Below are 17515 nucleotides of genomic sequence, written 5' to 3' on the forward strand. Positions count from 1 at the left end.
GGACACAATTGTTTCTTTATCAGAGTTGTTCATGTGTCAAAGTGTAAAGATTAAAACCCAGGCATGTCCTTGATTTATAAAGAAAACTAGGTCTGTCCTTGTACACTTTGTTGTTGTGTAATGAGATTATGTAAAGCCACATGTACATGTATTTCACTCCAGTGTAATACATTGTGGTATTTCTGGTGCCGGTGCCAAGCCTGAGAGGGGCGCTGCATGACAGATTTTCTATTCATCCCTTAGTCATGTACCACCACCGCTCAGGTCCTTCATTAAGTATGGTACAGTGTGTCTACTTTGCACACGATATATAAATTACATTTCTTATGTGAATTAAAGTAAAGGTGTCATCAGATTCATGTTGCCCGAACCAGAGGAGGCATGAATCAAGACACCAGATGCTCAGTTGCAGACAGGTATATTTTCTCTGAAACGCCGCCGTATTTCATACAAAACATGCTTTGAAGAGTCAGTCAGGGACCATGACTATCCCGAGGCAGATTCAGACATGTCTCTTCCTAGGTACATACACAGCGAGACCTGTCAGTCAACTGGAGTGGGCTAAGGAGAAACTGTCCAGGACACGCATCAGACTAGTCACCAGAAACACTGTCTCCGGACAACTTTTGTTACGTTTTCTCTGAAATAAACTAAACTGCTCTTGCAGCCAGTGTTTTGATTCAGTTCAGCATTGGACGCTTCCCCCTGTTTGGTGTGGGCTCCAGCGATGAGCCCGCACCTTTTCCTGCACATGATAGCTGATCTGATCAGCTATCATGTGCCCGGAATAGCGGCGTGTGGAATTGCGATTCACCTGCAGCTGTTAACCCCTTTACCCCCAAGGGTGGTTTGCACGTTAATGACCGGGCCAGTTTTTACAATTCTGACCACTGTCCTTATGAGGTTATAACTCTGGAACGCTTCAACGGATCCCAGTGATTCTGACATTGTTTTCTCGTGACATATTGTACTTCATGATAGTGATAAAGTTTATTTGATATTACCTGCGTTTATTTGTGAAAAAAACGGAAATTTAGCGAAAATTTTGAAAATTTCGCAATTTTCCAACTTTGAATTTGTATGCAATAAAATCACAGAGATATGTCACACAAAATACTTAATAAGTAACATTTCCCACATGTCTACTTTACATCAGCACAATTTTGGAACCAAAATTTTTTTTTGTTAGGGAGTTTTCTTTTTTTAGGGACCACATCACATTTGAAGTCATTTTGAGGGGTCTATATGATGGAAAATACCCAAGTGTGACACCATTCTAAAAACTGCACCCCTCAAGGTGCTCAAAACCACATTCAAGAAGTTTATTAACCCTTCAGGTGTTTCACAGGAATTTTTGGAATGTTTACATAAAAATGAACATTTAACTTTTTTTTTCACACAAAATTTATTCAGCTCCAATTTGTTTTATTTTACCAAGGTAACAGGAGAAAATGGACCCCAAAAGTTGTTGTACAATTTGTCCTGAGTACGCCGATACCCCATATGTGGGGGTGAACCACTGTTTCGGCGCATGGTAGAGCTCGGAAGCGAAGGAGCGCCATTTGACTTTTCAATGCAAAATTGACTGGAATTGAGATAGGACGCCATGTTGCGTTTGGAGAGCCTCTGATGTGCCTAAACATTGAAACCCCCCAAAAGTGACACCATTTTGGAAAGTAGACCCCCTAATGAACTCATCTAGATGTGTTGTGAGAGCTTTGAACCCCCAAGTGTTTCACTACAGTTCATAATGCAGAGCCTTGAAAATAAAAAAAAAAATTTTCCACAAAAATTATTTTTTAGCCCCAAGTTTTGTATTTTTCCAAGGGTAACAGTTGAAATTAGACCCCAAATGTTGTTGTCTAATTTGTCCTGAGTACGCGGATACCCCATATGTGGGGGGGAACCACCGTTTGAGCGCATGGCAGAGCTCGGAAGGGAAGGAGCTGTTATGACCCCAATGGCGAGGGTCTCAGAGGAACGTGGAAGTCTGCAGAATACAAAAATCCAGCTCATAGGGCAGTGGTAACTGGGTTGACCATATATCTACTCCTAACGCCAACACTAGAAGTAGCCGGGGATCATTCCTACGTTGATTCTAGATGACACGCGCCAGCCGGAGAATCTAGCTACCCCTAGTAGAGGAAAACAAAGACCTTTCTTGCCTCCAGAGAAGGGGACCCCAAAGCTGGATAGAAGCCCCCCACAAATAATGACGGTGAGGTAAGAAGAAATGACAAACACAGAAATGAACCAGGTTTAGCACAGAGAGGCCCGCTTACTGATAGCAGAATAAAGAAAGGTAACTTATATGGTCAACAAAAACCCTATCAAAATCCACACTGGAAATTCAAGAACCCCCGAACCGTCTAACGGTCCGGGGGGAGAACACCAGCCCCTAGAGCTTCCAGCAAAGGTCAGGATATAGATTTGGAACAAGCTGGACAAAAATACAAAACCAAAACAAATAGCAAAAAGCAAAAGGCAGACTTAGCTGATATAACTGGAACCAGGATCAGTAGACAAGAGCACAGCAGACTAGCTCTGATAACTACGTTGCCAGGCATTGAACTGAAGGTCCAGGGAGCTTATATAGCAACACCCCTAACTAACGACCCAGATGCGGATAAAAGGAATGACAGAAAAACCAGAGTCAAAAAACTAGTAACCACTAGAGGGAGCAAAAAGCAAATTCACAACAGGAGCGTCTTTTGGAATGCAGACTTAGATGGATTGGTCTGCAGGCATCACATTGCGTTTGCAGAGCCCCTAATGTACCTAAACAGTAGAAACCCCCCACAAGTGACCTCATATTTGAAACTAATCCCAAGGAACTTATCTAGATGTGTTGTGAGAACTTTGAACCCCCAAGTGTTTCACTACAGTTTATAACGCAGAGCCGTGAAAATAAAAAAATCCTTTTTTTTCCACAAAAATTATATTTTAGCCCCCAGTTTTGTATTTTCCCAAGGGTAACAGGATAAATTGGACCTGAATAGTTGTTGTCCAATGTGTCCTGAGTACGCTGATACCCCATATGTTGGGGTAAACCCCTGTTTGGGCGCATGGGAGGGCTCGGAAGGGAAGGAGCACTGTTTTACTTTTTCAACGCAGAATTGGCTGGAATTGAGATCGGACGCCATGTCGCATTTGGAGAGCCCCTGATGTGCCTAAACAGTGAAAACCCCCCAATTATAACGGAAACCCTAAACCAAGCACATCCCTAACCCCAATCGCAAAGGTAACCCTAACCACACACCTAACCCTGACACACCCCTAACTCTAATCCCAACCGTAAATGTAATCCAAACCCTAACCCTAACTTTAGCCCCAACCCTAACTGTAGCCTTAACCCTAGCCCTAACCCTAACCCTAACCCGAAAATGGAAATAAATACATTTTTTAAATTTTTATTTTTTGCTAACTAAGGGGGTGATGAAGGGGGGTTTGATTTACTTTTATAGCGGGTTTTTTAGCGGATTTTTATGATTGGCAGCCGTTACACACTGAAAGACGCTTTTTATTGCAAAAAATATTTTTTGCGATACCACATTTTGAGAGCTATAATTTTTCCATATTTTGGTCCACAGAGTCATATGAGGTCTTGTTTTTTATTTGCAACATTTTCGGGCACGTGACATTTTTTGAACGCTTTTTATTCCGATTTTTGTGAGGCAGAATGACCAAAAACCTGCTATTCATGAATTTCTTTTGGGGGAGGTGTTTATACCGTTCCGTGTTTGGTAAAATGGATGAAGCAGTTTTATTCTTCGGGTCAGTACAATTACAGCGATACCTCATTTATATCATTTTTTTTATGTTTTGGTGCTTTTGTACAATAAAAACTATTTTATAGAAAAAATAATTATTTTTCATCGCTTTATTCTGAGGACTATAACTTTTTTATTTTTTCTTTGATGACGCTGTACGGCGGCTCGTTTTTTGTGGAACAAGATAACGTTTTCAGCAGTACCATGGTTATCTATATCTGTCTTTTTGATCGCGTGTTATTCCACTTTTTATTTGGCGGTATGATAATAAAGCGTTGTTTTTTGCCTCGGTTTTTTTTTTTTTTACGGTGTTCACTGAAGGGGATAACTAGTGGGACAGTTTTATAGGTCGGGTCGCTACGGACGCGGTGATACTAAATATGTGTACTTTTATTGTTTTTTTTATTATTTAGATAATGAAATGTATTTATAGGAACAATATATTTTTTTTTTTTGCATTTTTTGGGGGATTTTTTTTTTTTTTTCTTTTTTTTTTTTTTACACACGTGAAATTTTTTTTAAATTTACACTATAACATTGCCCCAGGGGGGGGGCATGATGTTGTACTGTAAGATCGCTGATCTGACACTTTGCTGTGCACTGTGTCAGATCGGCGATCTGACATGCACAGCTCCTGGAGGCTTCCCGGTGCCTGCTCTGAGCAGGTGCAGTGAAGCCACCTCCCTGCAGGACCCGGATGCCGCAGCCATCTTGGATCCGGGCCTGCTGCAGGGGGGAGGAGGAGGTAAGAGACCCTCGGAGCAACGCGTTGCTCCGGGGGTCTCAGGGAAGCCTGTTTGATCGCAGTGTGCCGGGGGTTAATGTGCCGGGGGCGGTCCGTGACCGCTCCTGGCACATAGTGCCGGATGTCAGCTGCGATAGTCAGCTGACACCCGGCTGCGATCGGCCGCGCTCCCCCCGTGAACGCGGCCGATCGTGCTGGACGTACTATCCCGTCGGTGGTCATACGGGCCCACCCCACCTCAACGGGATAGTACGTCCGATGTCAGAAAGGGGTTAACATGTTAAATGACGCTGTCAAACTCTGACATTTAACATGGACGCACAGGAAGCGCATCTTTACCTCCTCCCATCGGTGCCCGTGTCACATGACCGTGGGTCGCCGATGGATTGTCATGACAACCCGGGGTCAGCAGGAGACCCCTGTGGTTGTCATTGCTGGATCGCTATGAGCGCCGTCTGGTGGTCGGCGCTCATAGCAAGTGAGCCTATCTGCTGCAGGCTGCAGCCCTGCTCTATGTAGCAGAGGCAATCGGATAAATGCAGCTTCTCCATGGAGACTATTGAAGCAATGCCCACGATGCGGGAAGTAAGCGGATCATGTGTGGATGGTACCTGGGGTGGAGGAGAGGCCCTCCAGGCCCTGGGAACCATATTTGTGTAAAAAAAAAAAAAGAATTAAAATAAAAAATGATGCTATACTCACCTCTCAGCGCTGCACGCGGCCGTCCGGTCTCAGGGTTGCTGTGCGAGCAGGACCTGAGATGACGTCGCGGTCACATGACCGTGACGTCGCGGTCACATGACCGTGACGTCAGGAAGGTCCTTCTCGCACAGCATCTTTGGAACCGGACCGCCGCGTGCAGCGCCGAGGAGATCGGGACGTCAGAGGGTGAGTATAACCATTTTTTATTATTTTTAACATTACTATTGAAGCTGCATATGCAGCATCAATAGTATAGGAGTAAACCCGCAGCGGAAACTGCAAAACAAACCGCGATAATCTGCAGGGATAACTGCAGCGGTTTTGCCCTGCAGATTTATCAAATCCGCTGCGGGAGAACCCACAGAGGACCCCGCAAAGTGTGCACATAGCCTAAGCCCTCACCCAGCCCCAGATCCCAAAAAATGGAGACGCTACTGGTCTCAGAAAATGGCAACCTATTTTTTTTTTTGCAAACTTTGGAATTTATTTTTTCACCACTTAGATAAAAAATAACCTATACATGTTTGGGGTCTAGAAACTCGTAATTACCTGGAAAATCATAATGGCAGGTCAATTTTAGTATTTAGTAAACATAGTAAAAAAGCCAAATAAAAAACAAGTGTGGGACTGCATTTTTTTGCAATTTCACCGCACTTGGAATGTTTTCTTTTACATGACATGGTTAAACCAGTGGTCTCTTTCAAAAGTACAACTCGTCCCGCAATAAAGCCCTCGCATGGCCATTTTGACCAAAAAAATAAAAAGTTATGGCTCTGGCAAGAAGGGGAGCAAAAAATGAAAATGCTAAACCAAAAATACCCCTGATGGTTAAGGGGCTAATGACAGCATTAGGGGACAGCATCCCCTAAGGGATTAAGTAGCTACTTAATCCTTTAGGGGGTTGGAAATGTTATATTTTTCAGCTTTCATTTTTTTTCCCCCTTTTTCCAAAAAATATTTCTTTATTTTTCTATGGACATATCCATATACAGTGGGGAAAAGAAATCTTTGATCCACTGCCGATTTTGAAGTTTTCCCACCTACAAGGAATGGAGAGGTCTGTAATTTTTATTGTAGATACACTCCAACTGTGAGAGACAGAATCTTTAAAAAAAAGAAATTCCATAAAATCACATTGTATGATTTTTACATAATTAATTTGCATTTTATTGCATCAAATAAGTATTTGATACAATAGAAAAACAGAATTTAATATTTGACACAGAAACCTTTGTTTTCAATTACAGAGGTCAGATGTTTCCTGTAGTTCCTGACCAAGTTTGCACACACTGCAGTAGGGATTTTGGCCCACTCCTCCATACAGATCTTCTCCAGATCTTTCAGGTTTCGGGGCTGTTGCTGGGTAACATTGAGTTTCAGCTTCCTCCAACAATTTTCTATTGGGTTCAGGTTTGGAGACTGGCTAGGACACTCCAAGATCTTGAAATGTTTCTTACAGAGCCACTATTTAGTTACCCTGGCTGTATGTTTTGGATCATTGCCATGCTGTAAGACCAACTACGATCAATCTTCAATGCTTTTGCTGAGAGAAAGAGGTTGTTGGCCAAAATCTTGCTATATATGACCCCATCCATCCTCCCTTCAATATGGTGCAGTCCCTTCTGCAGAAAAGCACACCCAAAGTATGATGTTTCTCCACCATGCTTCACGGTTGGGACTGTGTTCTAGGGGTTGGAGTGTGATCAATTGAGTATGGGGACAGGTATCCTTTTTTTTTTTTTAACAGGAAACAAGATTAATATGGTAATGAGCGCAGAGTATGATGGATTCTTAAAGAAAAACTAACAGGTCTGTGAGAGCCAGAATTCTTGCTAGTTGGTGATCAAATACTTATTTCATGCAATAACATTCAAACATACAGTGTGATTTTCTGTTTATTTTAAAAATTCTGTCTCTCACAGTTGAATTGCACCTATGATAAAAATTACAGACCTCTATTCTTTGTAGGTGGGAAAACTTGCAAAATCATCAGTGTATCAAATACTTATTTTCCCCATTGTAAATGGTTGTTTTTCGTGGGCGTTGTAGCTTTGAGCGACACCATTCACTTTTCCCTACTATGTATTGAAAAACAAGAAAAAAAATTCCAATGCATTGAAATTACGAAATAAACAAAATACATAGTGCAATTCCGCCATATTTGGGGGAAATTTGTTTTTATGGTGTTAATTGTGTGGTAAAAATTACCTGGGCAACATGATTTTCCACGTCCATACAATTACGGTGGGACCAAACTTGTCCAAATTTGTTTTTATTTTAGAAGTAAAAAAATAATTGTGTTTTCATTTTTTGAAACCAGTAATTTTTTTTTTCCTGTCCATGTAGTATACCCTACTAAGAGCTTGTTTTTTGTGAGCTGATGTTTTTATTGATATGATTTTGAGGTACATGTGAAATTTTGATCTTTTCACTGTATTTTTTGAGGAAATACAGCGATCTATAAATTGTATTTCTGATTTTTCTCTTTCAGGTATTTAACATAAGGTTAAATAATTTTAAATTTTGATACATTCGATTTTTTGGACACAATAATACAAAATATGATTATTTAGAAAAACAATTTCTTAATTTATGAAAGGGGATTTTGGCGAGTTAATCATTTTTATTGTTGCTTTATAAATAGTTTTATTTAGTTTATTGAAGTTCATCCAACCATAGCTTTAGGCTACGTGCACACGTTGCGGATTCTCTGCGGATCCGCAGCGTTTTTTGCGGTGCAGAAACGCTGCAGATCCGCAATTAATTTACAGTACAGTAAATCAATGAGAAAAAAAAGCTGTGCACATGTTGGGGAAAATCCGCTGTGGAAACGCTGCGGTTTAAAAGAAGTAGCATGTCACATCTTTTTTTGAATCTGCAGCGTTTTTGTACCCATTCCATTATAAAAATCCGCAGGGGTAAAAACCGCAGCAAATCTGCAAAAAACGCACAAAAAACGCTGAGGATCCGCACAAAAAACGTGACAAATCTGCAGCTGCGTTTTCTGCCAGAAGAGGCAGAATCCGCACCAGAAATTCCTAAGGCTAATCCGCAACGTGTGCACATAGCCTTACAGGAGGACCAAGATGTCATGTACAAGGGCCTTCTGCACGATGACCCTATACGCTGAGCTCAGGGATAGGTTACAGGGGTGTTGCGTCACTGCTACAGCCAAAACACTAAAAAAGCAGCAGTTTTGGAAAGTCAGCGCTGGACCCAGTGTGGGCAAGAACCAGCTGTGTTTGTTATTATAGGTATTTCAAAGTGTTTGGAGTCCCCTCTCCAGAAAGTGGACCCTGAAGGTGGACATACCTTTTACAGATTTTTCTTTCAGCATACGACAGAACAGGCATTTCTGTAATATATGCAAACATGTCATGTTCTTTATTAGTAATGGTATTTGACATTGGTACTGATACCATTTTAAAATTCATGGGGACAAAGAACAGTCAACGCCATTAAGCCATGCTTCTCTTTCTAAAAGTGTATCCTACTTAATGCCTAACAAATCCCAAACTTGAAATAGAATAAAAAAAAATAAGGAATGCCACACAACATTTTTCTTAAGTATAAAATACAATAAGGGTATGTGCACACGCTGCGGATTTTGCTGCGGATCCGCAGCGGATTTGACACTGCGGACCCGCAGCAGTTTTCCCAAAGTTTACAGTACCATGTAAACCTATGGGAAAAAAAAAACGCTGTGCACATGCTGCGGAAAAATCTGCGCGGAAACGCAGCGGATTATTTTCAGCAGCATGTCAATTCTTTGTGCGGATTCCGCAGCGGTTTTCAACCAGCACCAATAGGAAAGTGCAGTTGAAAACCCGCAGAGGAATCCACAGAAGAAACCGCGAGAAAATCCGCAGTGAAAACCGCAGTGGTTTTGCACTGCGGATTTTCCAAATCCGCTGTGGAAAAATCCGCAGCAGAATTCGCAACATGGGCACATACCCTAATCCAGAAAATGTGATAATCCGATTATCACAATATGTACAATCCTATGAGAAGAATCAGACAATGATGAAACAATTAACCCCTTAGTGACAGAGCCAATTTTGACCTTAATGACCAGGTCAAATATTTTAAATCTGACCAGTTTCACTTTATGTGGCTATAACTCTGGAACACTTTAATGGATCCCAGTGTATCTGAGATTATTTTTTCATGACATATTGTACTTCATAATAGTAGTAAAATGTGTTCAATATGAGTTGCGTTTGTGAAAATATTGGAAATTTGGCTAAAATTTGGAACCATTTTCACATTTTTAATTCTTATTGCCTTAAACCAGAGAGTTCAGTCACACAAAATAGTTAATAAATAGCATTTCCCACATGTCTAGCTCTGCATCATTTTTTTAAAACTTTTTTTGTGATAGAAAGATAAAAGGGTAAAAATTTCACCAGCAATTCCTAATTTTTCCAACAAAGTTTTTTTTTTTTTTTTAAACAAACAAACAAACATCTTTTTAAGGATCACATCACATTTGAAGTAATTTTGTGGGGCTTATCTTACAGAAAACACCCAAAATACCCAAAAGTGACACCATTCTAAAAGCTGCACCCCCAGTCCTCAAAACTACATTCAATTAGTTTATTAACCCTCCAGATGCTTCACAAGAACTAAACCAACGTGGAAGGAAAAAAAAAAATTAACTCTTTCTTTTTTTTTTTCTCCACAAAAAATTTACTTTAGCCCCGATTTTTTTTATTTTCACAAGGGTGACAAGATAAAATGGAATGCAAAATTTGTTGTGCAATTTTTGTGAGTATGCTAATACCACTTATCTGGAGGAAAACTATTGTGTGGGCGTACAGAAGGGCTCGGAGGGGAATGAGTACAGTTTGATTTTTTGAACGCAAAAATGGCTGGAATCGAGAGCAGATGCCACATCGCATTTGGAGAGCCCCTGATGTGCCTAAACAATGAAAACTCCCCACAAGCAACCACATTAAGGAGGGAGTGTGTGGGGGGTGTGGAGAGTCAGCTCACCCTGAAAGTTGCAGCAAGACCAGGTGGTAGACTGGGACGGGCTGAATAGCAAAGCAGATAGAAAGGAATTCCAGGGAGGCAGCAGGTATGTGATCGATAAAATCCACAACTGTGATCGATAAAATAAACAACTTATTAGGTACTTTAAAACACTGGCAGTTCCTCCAGTAGCATAAGGACCTAAGCGTTTCAGTTTTCAAAGCCTTACTCTTGGTTGCACAATGCATGTCTGAACACATCCTTACATAGAATAAAAAAGTCAATCACATGTCAGTTGTACTCCAATAAGGAGACCTGCAGTTGAATGAGTGAATGAGAGAAAGAAATGAATGAGAGAAAGAAAAAAAAAAACCACCACCACACCTAGTAAATTAAAGAACTCTATTATGGAACTTGTTATAAATATTGTAAAATCAGGTCCTGTCTGACATTAAGACCAGATGGAAACCTAGTATTCAGCATAAATATCCAGATAGATTCTCAGCAGAGAATCTTTCCTTTATAATTGTTGCCACCCCTGATGGGTTTATGCACTTTTTCAATGCCTCTAATCTGACTAACAACTTCCAAGCTGAGCTCTGGTTTCTTGACAGAAGGGGTACATATAGGCGCTATTGAAAATAAAATTAAAAGAATACCTATATGTTGAAAATCCTGTAATACCAATTTACCATTCCCTACTGAAAATTCACAAAAACACCTCCCCTCCTCTATTTAGACCCATTATATTAGGCATAATATCCATGAGTGAAAATTAGGAGCCTGGGTGGATCACTACTTGCAGGCCTTAGGGATCAACATCCCAGGATACATAGTATACAATAGCATCCACTTTTGACAATTTCACATGGCAGCCCCATTATCAGTGGCTCAGCTGTGATGTGGTTGGTTTATACACTTCCATACCGTACCAAATTTATAATTTACATTTGTGGTATTTGGAGAAATTGGACACTACAATTTTTTATGCAATTTCTCTTGAATATGGTTGAACACTCCTGTTTGAGAACATAGCAGGGATCGGATGGGAAGGCAAGCTACTTGGCTTTCAGAATGCAGATTCTGTTTGAATACATTGTGGGCTCAATTTGCGGAGCCCCTGAGGTGCCAGAACAGCAGAAACCCACACCAGGTGACCCAATATTGGAAACTTTTCCCAAATGCGGTGATCCCCCATATGTAATCAGAAATTACTCTTTGTCCACACGTCAGGGCTGAGAAGGAAGGAACGCCATTTGACTTTTGGAGCACAGATTTTGCTAAAATAGTTTGTGGGCAACATTTGTGGAGACCCCAAGGTGAAGGAGCAGCAGAAAAATCCCAAAAGTGACCCCATTGTAGAAATTGCACCTGTCAATGAATTCATCCACAGCTGCAGCGACTATTTTGTAAAATCGAAATTTATTTAAACACTGCATAAACCAGTGTAGGATTTAACAAAATAAACATAGCCCTTCTGGCCTAATTGCAAAACAAAAGAACTTGTAGCACACTTTATACGCCTTCGAGATTCGCCTGCTCAGGATAGAACAAACTTCAGCTCCCACTGGAGCTCCAGACTAGAGACTTTCTTGTCTCCAAACACACAGCATAGAAAAAAAAACCTCAGTAGGTGGACATTTAACTTCCCCAACTACAACCCTGAGGTGGAAGTATGGTGAGTAGGCATCCCGCCCATCTCTTACAGCTATTCACAAAAAAAACTCTGTCATGGCTGAATTACCCCTCAGCATTAGTGATGAGCGAGTGTACTCGTTGCTCGGGTGACCTGCGAGTATTTATGGCTGCTCGGAGATTTAGTTCTCATCACCTCAGCTGAATGATTTACAGCTATTAGCCAGGCTGAGTACATGTCGGGGTTGCCTGGTTGCTAGGGAATCCCCACATGTAATCAAGCAGGCTAATAGCTGTAAATCATTCAGATGCTGTGATGAAAACTTAATCTCCGAGCAGTCATAAATACTCGGAGGACACCCGAGCGTGCCCGGGAAATCCCGAGCAACGAGTACACTCGCTCATCACTACTCAGCACTAGTGTTGAGCGATACTTTCCGATATCGGAAAGTATCGGTATCGGAAAGTATCGGCCGATACCGTCACAGTATCGGAATCCAATCCGATACCGATACCCGATCCCAATGCAAGTCAATGGGACGAAAATATCGGAATTAAAATAAACCCTTTATACACTTGTAGGTTCATTCTACATGAAGGAAAACAACTAAGAATATTGTAGGATGTATTGGGGGACGTGGCGGAGATATTAAAGGGACAGAGGTTTAGCCCAATGTAATAGAATAGCAGGATTTTTTATTTTTTTTTATGAAGTTCGGCGTTAGAAAGAATTTGACTATGTTTTTTTTTTTTTTTTTATGTCAGATATTGATGTTTCACTACTTCCACGCCCTTCACCTTCTTTTTTACTTCTCCCACGCTTTCTTCTTAATTATCCTCATCATCAGCTTCTTTGACATCAACTTCTTCACCTTATTCATCTTCTTCTTCATCTTCTACCTATTATTTTTTGGGTTACATTGTTCATATTCTTTTTATTTTACTATTATCTTCATCATATTCAACTTCTTCATCATATTCTTATTTGTGACAGGCATTCCCGTAGTTGTTATCTATAAAAGTTTGAAGATTACACCTTCCGTTCTGCCTGTCACAAAACAGTTACATTTGTCCGCGTTCAGTTTGGCCTGCAGCATCAGGCTTTATCCAGGGGCACCACGAGGAGGAACGGACTCACCCCCATACACTGCTTAGTCTTCTTCTGCTTATAATTTAGATAATATTTTTTGCTCTGATATTTAGTGTTATGCTTAATGTTCTTCTGCTCTTTGTTCTGCAGCCTCTTGTTCTTCTGCTTCTCGGTCTTCCAGGTCGTCGTCGTCTCCAGGGTCGTCGTCTCCGGGGTCGTCGTCATCGGGGTGGTCTTCAGGGTCGTCGTCTCCGGGGTCGTCGTCATCGGGGTGGTCTTCGGGGTCATCGTCTCCAGGGTCGTCGTCATCACGGTGGTTGTCGTCTCTGGTGTCGTCGTCATCTTAGGGGTGGTCTTCTGGGTCATTGTGTTTAGTCTCTTGAACTTGGAAATGTAGCAGAAGGTACAAGAAGGCTGAGAAAATGCCGAGAACCAGCTGATGGAACTGGAACTCGGATGGCTACCCGAAGGTCCAAGAGCCAATGGAACTACCGAGGACCAGCTGACGTTACTGGAACCCGGTTACTAAGCAGGAGGTACCTGTGCTGAAAGCACTACCAAGGACCACCTGACGTTGGTGGAACTCGGATACCCAGAGGGAGGCACCTAAGCCAAAGGCTCTGCCCGGAACCAGCTGACGGTACTGGAACCAGGATGGGGAGCAGAAGGTACAAGAGCAAAAGACACTGCCGAGAACCAGCTGACGGTGCTGGAACCCGGATGGGTAGCCGAAGGTCCAAGAGCCAATGGAACTACCGAGGACCAGCTGACGTTACTGGAACCCGGTTACTAAGCAGGAGGTACCCGTGCCTGAAAGCACTACCAAGGACCACCTGACGTTGGTGGAACTCGGATACCAAAGGGAGGCACCTAAGCCAAAGGCTCTGCCCGGAACCAGCTGACGGTACTGGAACCAGGATGGGGAGCAGAAGGTACAAGAGCAAGTGTCTGCGTGGCTTTTGCAGGACACGATGCCGGCTGCACAGCAGGGGAACAGCTGGCGGTGCTGGACCCCACTGACACATTGGCGAGGTGTTTTTCTCTGTGCAGCTAGCACATCTGGGCCCCAACTGGCGGTTTGTTAGAGCCCAGGGTCAGCAGGAGGAGGAGCAGGAGGAGGAGGAGCAGGGGGAGGGGAGTGTAGGCCGAAGCCTGCACTGGCGGCAGCTTTGGGTCTGTTGTGTCTGCGTGGCTTTTGCAGGACACGTTGCCGGCTACACAGCAGGGGAACAGCTGGCGGTGCTGGACCCCACTGACACATTGGCGAGGTGTTTGGCTCTGTGCAGCCAGCACTTCCGGACAGCAACGATCGGTGTTGGAGCCCGGGCTCTGCAGGGGGAGCAGAGTGTAGGCCGAAGCCTACTTGAACCGATTTCAAAGGTCACCTTTAACCCCCCCTCAGGGGTTAGAAAGTAGAAGAGCCACAGCTTATGCAGCAGTAGTGCTGCACAAGTCAAAGGTTGCTCTTTTAATTTTTCTCCTTGCACACGCTGAATGGAACACGTATAACATTCAGCCCTTTATACAGTCAAACTGTGTAATGGAGGCGCGAGTTCCCTTTGTAATGAGACGCAGCACAGGTGTCAAGAATCCCACCTTGGTGCTGGGTGCAGCCTCCCGAGCGTTGTTATTTGCTGTACAGGAGTCTGCGCTGTCGTGTTATCCCCTGGCCTAGCGCCGTTAGCGCTGCCCATCTTCTGGCATCATGTAATGTCGGCCGGTGCGGTTCGCGATGACCATGAATCCCAGCCCCGCAGTGTCTTAACATTGTTAAAACACTGCGGGGCTGGGATTCAGGGCCTGGCGCAGCACATATGTTGGCCTCTCACACTCGGGTCCTTACACCCGCTTCAGACTGTGCGGCGTCATCTGATCCCTTATCGCATGCCACGGCCATGAAGCCGCACAGTCCGAAGAAGGCGGAAGGAGAGGAGGGACAGGCGAACTGATGCACTGATCCTGCCCATGAATCACACCCTCGCAGTCCCAATAAATAAGACACCGAGGGGCGTTGTGTGGGTCAGGGCGGCCGCAGAGGCGCAGCCAGCCAAACAATGATGCCAGAAGACGGGCAGCGCTACCAAGGGGGTTGCAGCGTGTCATTACAAAGGAAAGTCACACCACCGGGACGGTTAAATGGTCACACAGAGGACACATTTCAGACGTGTTTTCAGTTCCACATGTGCGAGGAGAATACGTTTCTGAGCCACCTTGCACACATGCAGCATTACCGCTGTACAAGGTGGCTGGATAACGTAAAAACGCCTGGGGGAGGGGGGACAGGTTCCCTTCAATTTCAGTTCTTGTGTCTGCGTGGCTTTTGCAGGACACGTTGCCGGCTGCACAGCAGGGGAACAGCTGGCGGTGCTGGACCCCACTGACACATTGGCTGGTGTTTTTCTCTGTGCAGCTAGCACATCTGGGCCCCAACTGGCGGTGTGTTAGAGCCCAGGGACAGCAGGAGGAGGAGCAGGAGGAGGAGGAGCAGGGGGAGGGGAGTGTAGGCCGAAGCCTGCACTGGCGGCAGCTTTGGGTCTGTTGTGTCTGCGTGGCTTTTGCAGGACACGTTGCCGGCTACACAGCAGGGGAACAGCTGGCGGTGCTGGACCCCACTGACACATTGGCGAGGTGTTTGGCTCTGTGCAGCCAGCACTTCCGGACAGCAACGATCGGTGTTGGAGCCCGGGCTCTGCAGGGGGAGCAGAGTGTAGGCCGAAGCCTACTTGAACCGATTTCAAAGGTCACCTTTAACCCCCCCTCAGGGGTTAGAAAGTAGAAGAGCCACAGCTTATGCAGCAGTAGTGCTGCACAAGTCAAAGGTTGCTCTTTTAATTTTTCTCCTTGCACACGCTGAATGGAACACGTATAACATTCAGCCCTTTATACAGTCAAACTGTGTAATGGAGGCGCGAGTTCCCTTTGTAATGAGACGCAGCACAGGTGTCAAGAATCCCACCTTGGTGCTGGGTGCAGCCTCCCGAGCGTTGTTATTTGCTGTACAGGAGTCTGCGCTGTCGTGTTATCCCCTGGCCTAGCGCCGTTAGCGCTGCCCATCTTCTGGCATCATGTAATGTCGGCCGGTGCGGTTCGCGATGACCATGAATCCCAGCCCCGCAGTGTCTTAACATTGTTAAAACACTGCGGGGCTGGGATTCAGGGCCTGGCGCAGCACATATGTTGGCCTCTCACACTCGGGTCCTTACACCCGCTTCAGACTGTGCGGCGTCATCTGATCCCTTATCGCATGCCACGGCCATGAAGCCGCACAGTCCGAAGAAGGCGGAAGGAGAGGAGGGACAGGCGAACTGATGCACTGATCCTGCCCATGAATCACACCCTCGCAGTCCCAATAAATAAGACACCGAGGGGCGTTGTGTGGGTCAGGGCGGCCGCAGAGGCGCAGCCAGCCAAACAATGATGCCAGAAGACGGGCAGCGCTACCAAGGGGGTTGCAGCGTGTCATTACAAAGGAAAGTCACACCACCGGGACGGTTAAATGGTCACACAGAGGACACATTTCAGACGTGTTTTCAGTTCCACATGTGCGAGGAGAATACGTTTCTGAGCCACCTTGCACACATGCAGCATTACCGCTGTACAAGGTGGCTGGATAACGTAAAAACGCCTGGGGGAGGGGGGACAGGTTCCCTTCAATTTCAGTTCTTGTGTCTGCGTGGCTTTTGCAGGACACGTTGCCGGCTGCACAGCAGGGGAACAGCTGGCGGTGCTGGACCCCACTGACACATTGGCTGGTGTTTTTCTCTGTGCAGCTAGCACATCTGGGCCCCAACTGGCGGTGTGTTAGAGCCCAGGGACAGCAGGAGGAGGAGCAGGAGGAGGAGGAGCAGGGGGAGGGGAGTGTAGGCCGAAGCCTGCACTGGCGGCAGCTTTGGGTCTGTTGTGTCTGCGTGGCTTTTGCAGGACACGTTGCCGGCTACACAGCAGGGGAACAGCTGGCGGTGCTGGACCCCACTGACACATTGGCGAGGTGTTTGGCTCTGTGCAGCCAGCACTTCCGGACAGCAACTAGCGTTGTTGGAGCCCGGGCTCTGCAGGTGGAGCAGAGTGTAGGCCGAAGCCTAATTGAACCGATTTCAAAAGTCACCTTTAACCCCCCCTCAGGGGTTACAAAGTAGAAGAGCCACAGCTTATGCAGCAGCAGTGCTGCGCAAGTCAAAGGTTGCTCTTGTAATTTTTCTCCTTGCACACGCTGAATGGAACACGTATAACATTCAGCCCTTTATACAGTCAAACTGTGTAATGGAGGCGCGAGTTCCCTTTGTAATGAGACGCAGCACAGGTGTCAAGAATCCCACCTTGGTGCTGGGTGCAGCCTCCCGAGCGTTGTTATTTGCTGTACAGGAGTCTGCGCTGTCGTGTTATCCCCTGGCCTAGCGCCGTTAGCGCTGCCCATCTTCTGGCATCATGTAATGTCGGCCGGTGCGGTTCGCGATGACCATGAATCCCAGCCCCGCAGTGTCTTAACATTGTTAAAACACTGCGGGGCTGGGATTCAGGGCCTGGCGCAGCACATATGTTGGCCTCTCACACTCGGGTCCTTACACCCGCTTCAGACTGTGCGGCGTCATCTGATCCCTT

The 17515-nt window shown here is 44.9% G+C and overlaps 1 protein-coding gene across 4 annotated transcripts in view; it reads right to left on the reverse strand.

Moving 5' to 3' along the window:
* LOC143792915 (lecithin retinol acyltransferase-like) overlaps positions 1 to 17515 on the reverse strand; it is a 75843-nt gene that overhangs the window by 32341 nt on the left and 25987 nt on the right. Inside the window, exons 1-3 of one of the 4 annotated variants that reach the window (XM_077279379.1) lie at positions 10421 to 10745; positions 10213 to 10321; positions 8530 to 8572 (exon numbers count right to left, since the gene is read on the reverse strand). The exons of 1 other annotated variant lie outside the window; for it this stretch is intronic. The gene's annotated coding sequence lies outside the window, so the exon portion shown is untranslated. Of the gene's footprint in view, positions 1 to 8529; positions 8573 to 10212; positions 10746 to 17515 lie in introns of those variants that run through there. 2 more of the 4 variants (XM_077279380.1, XM_077279378.1) reach the window with 2 other exon arrangements.

The sequence above is a fragment of the Ranitomeya variabilis genome, chromosome 1, assembly GCF_051348905.1.
Source record: "Ranitomeya variabilis isolate aRanVar5 chromosome 1, aRanVar5.hap1, whole genome shotgun sequence".
In the NCBI taxonomy this organism is placed as follows: Eukaryota; Metazoa; Chordata; class Amphibia; order Anura; family Dendrobatidae; genus Ranitomeya; species Ranitomeya variabilis.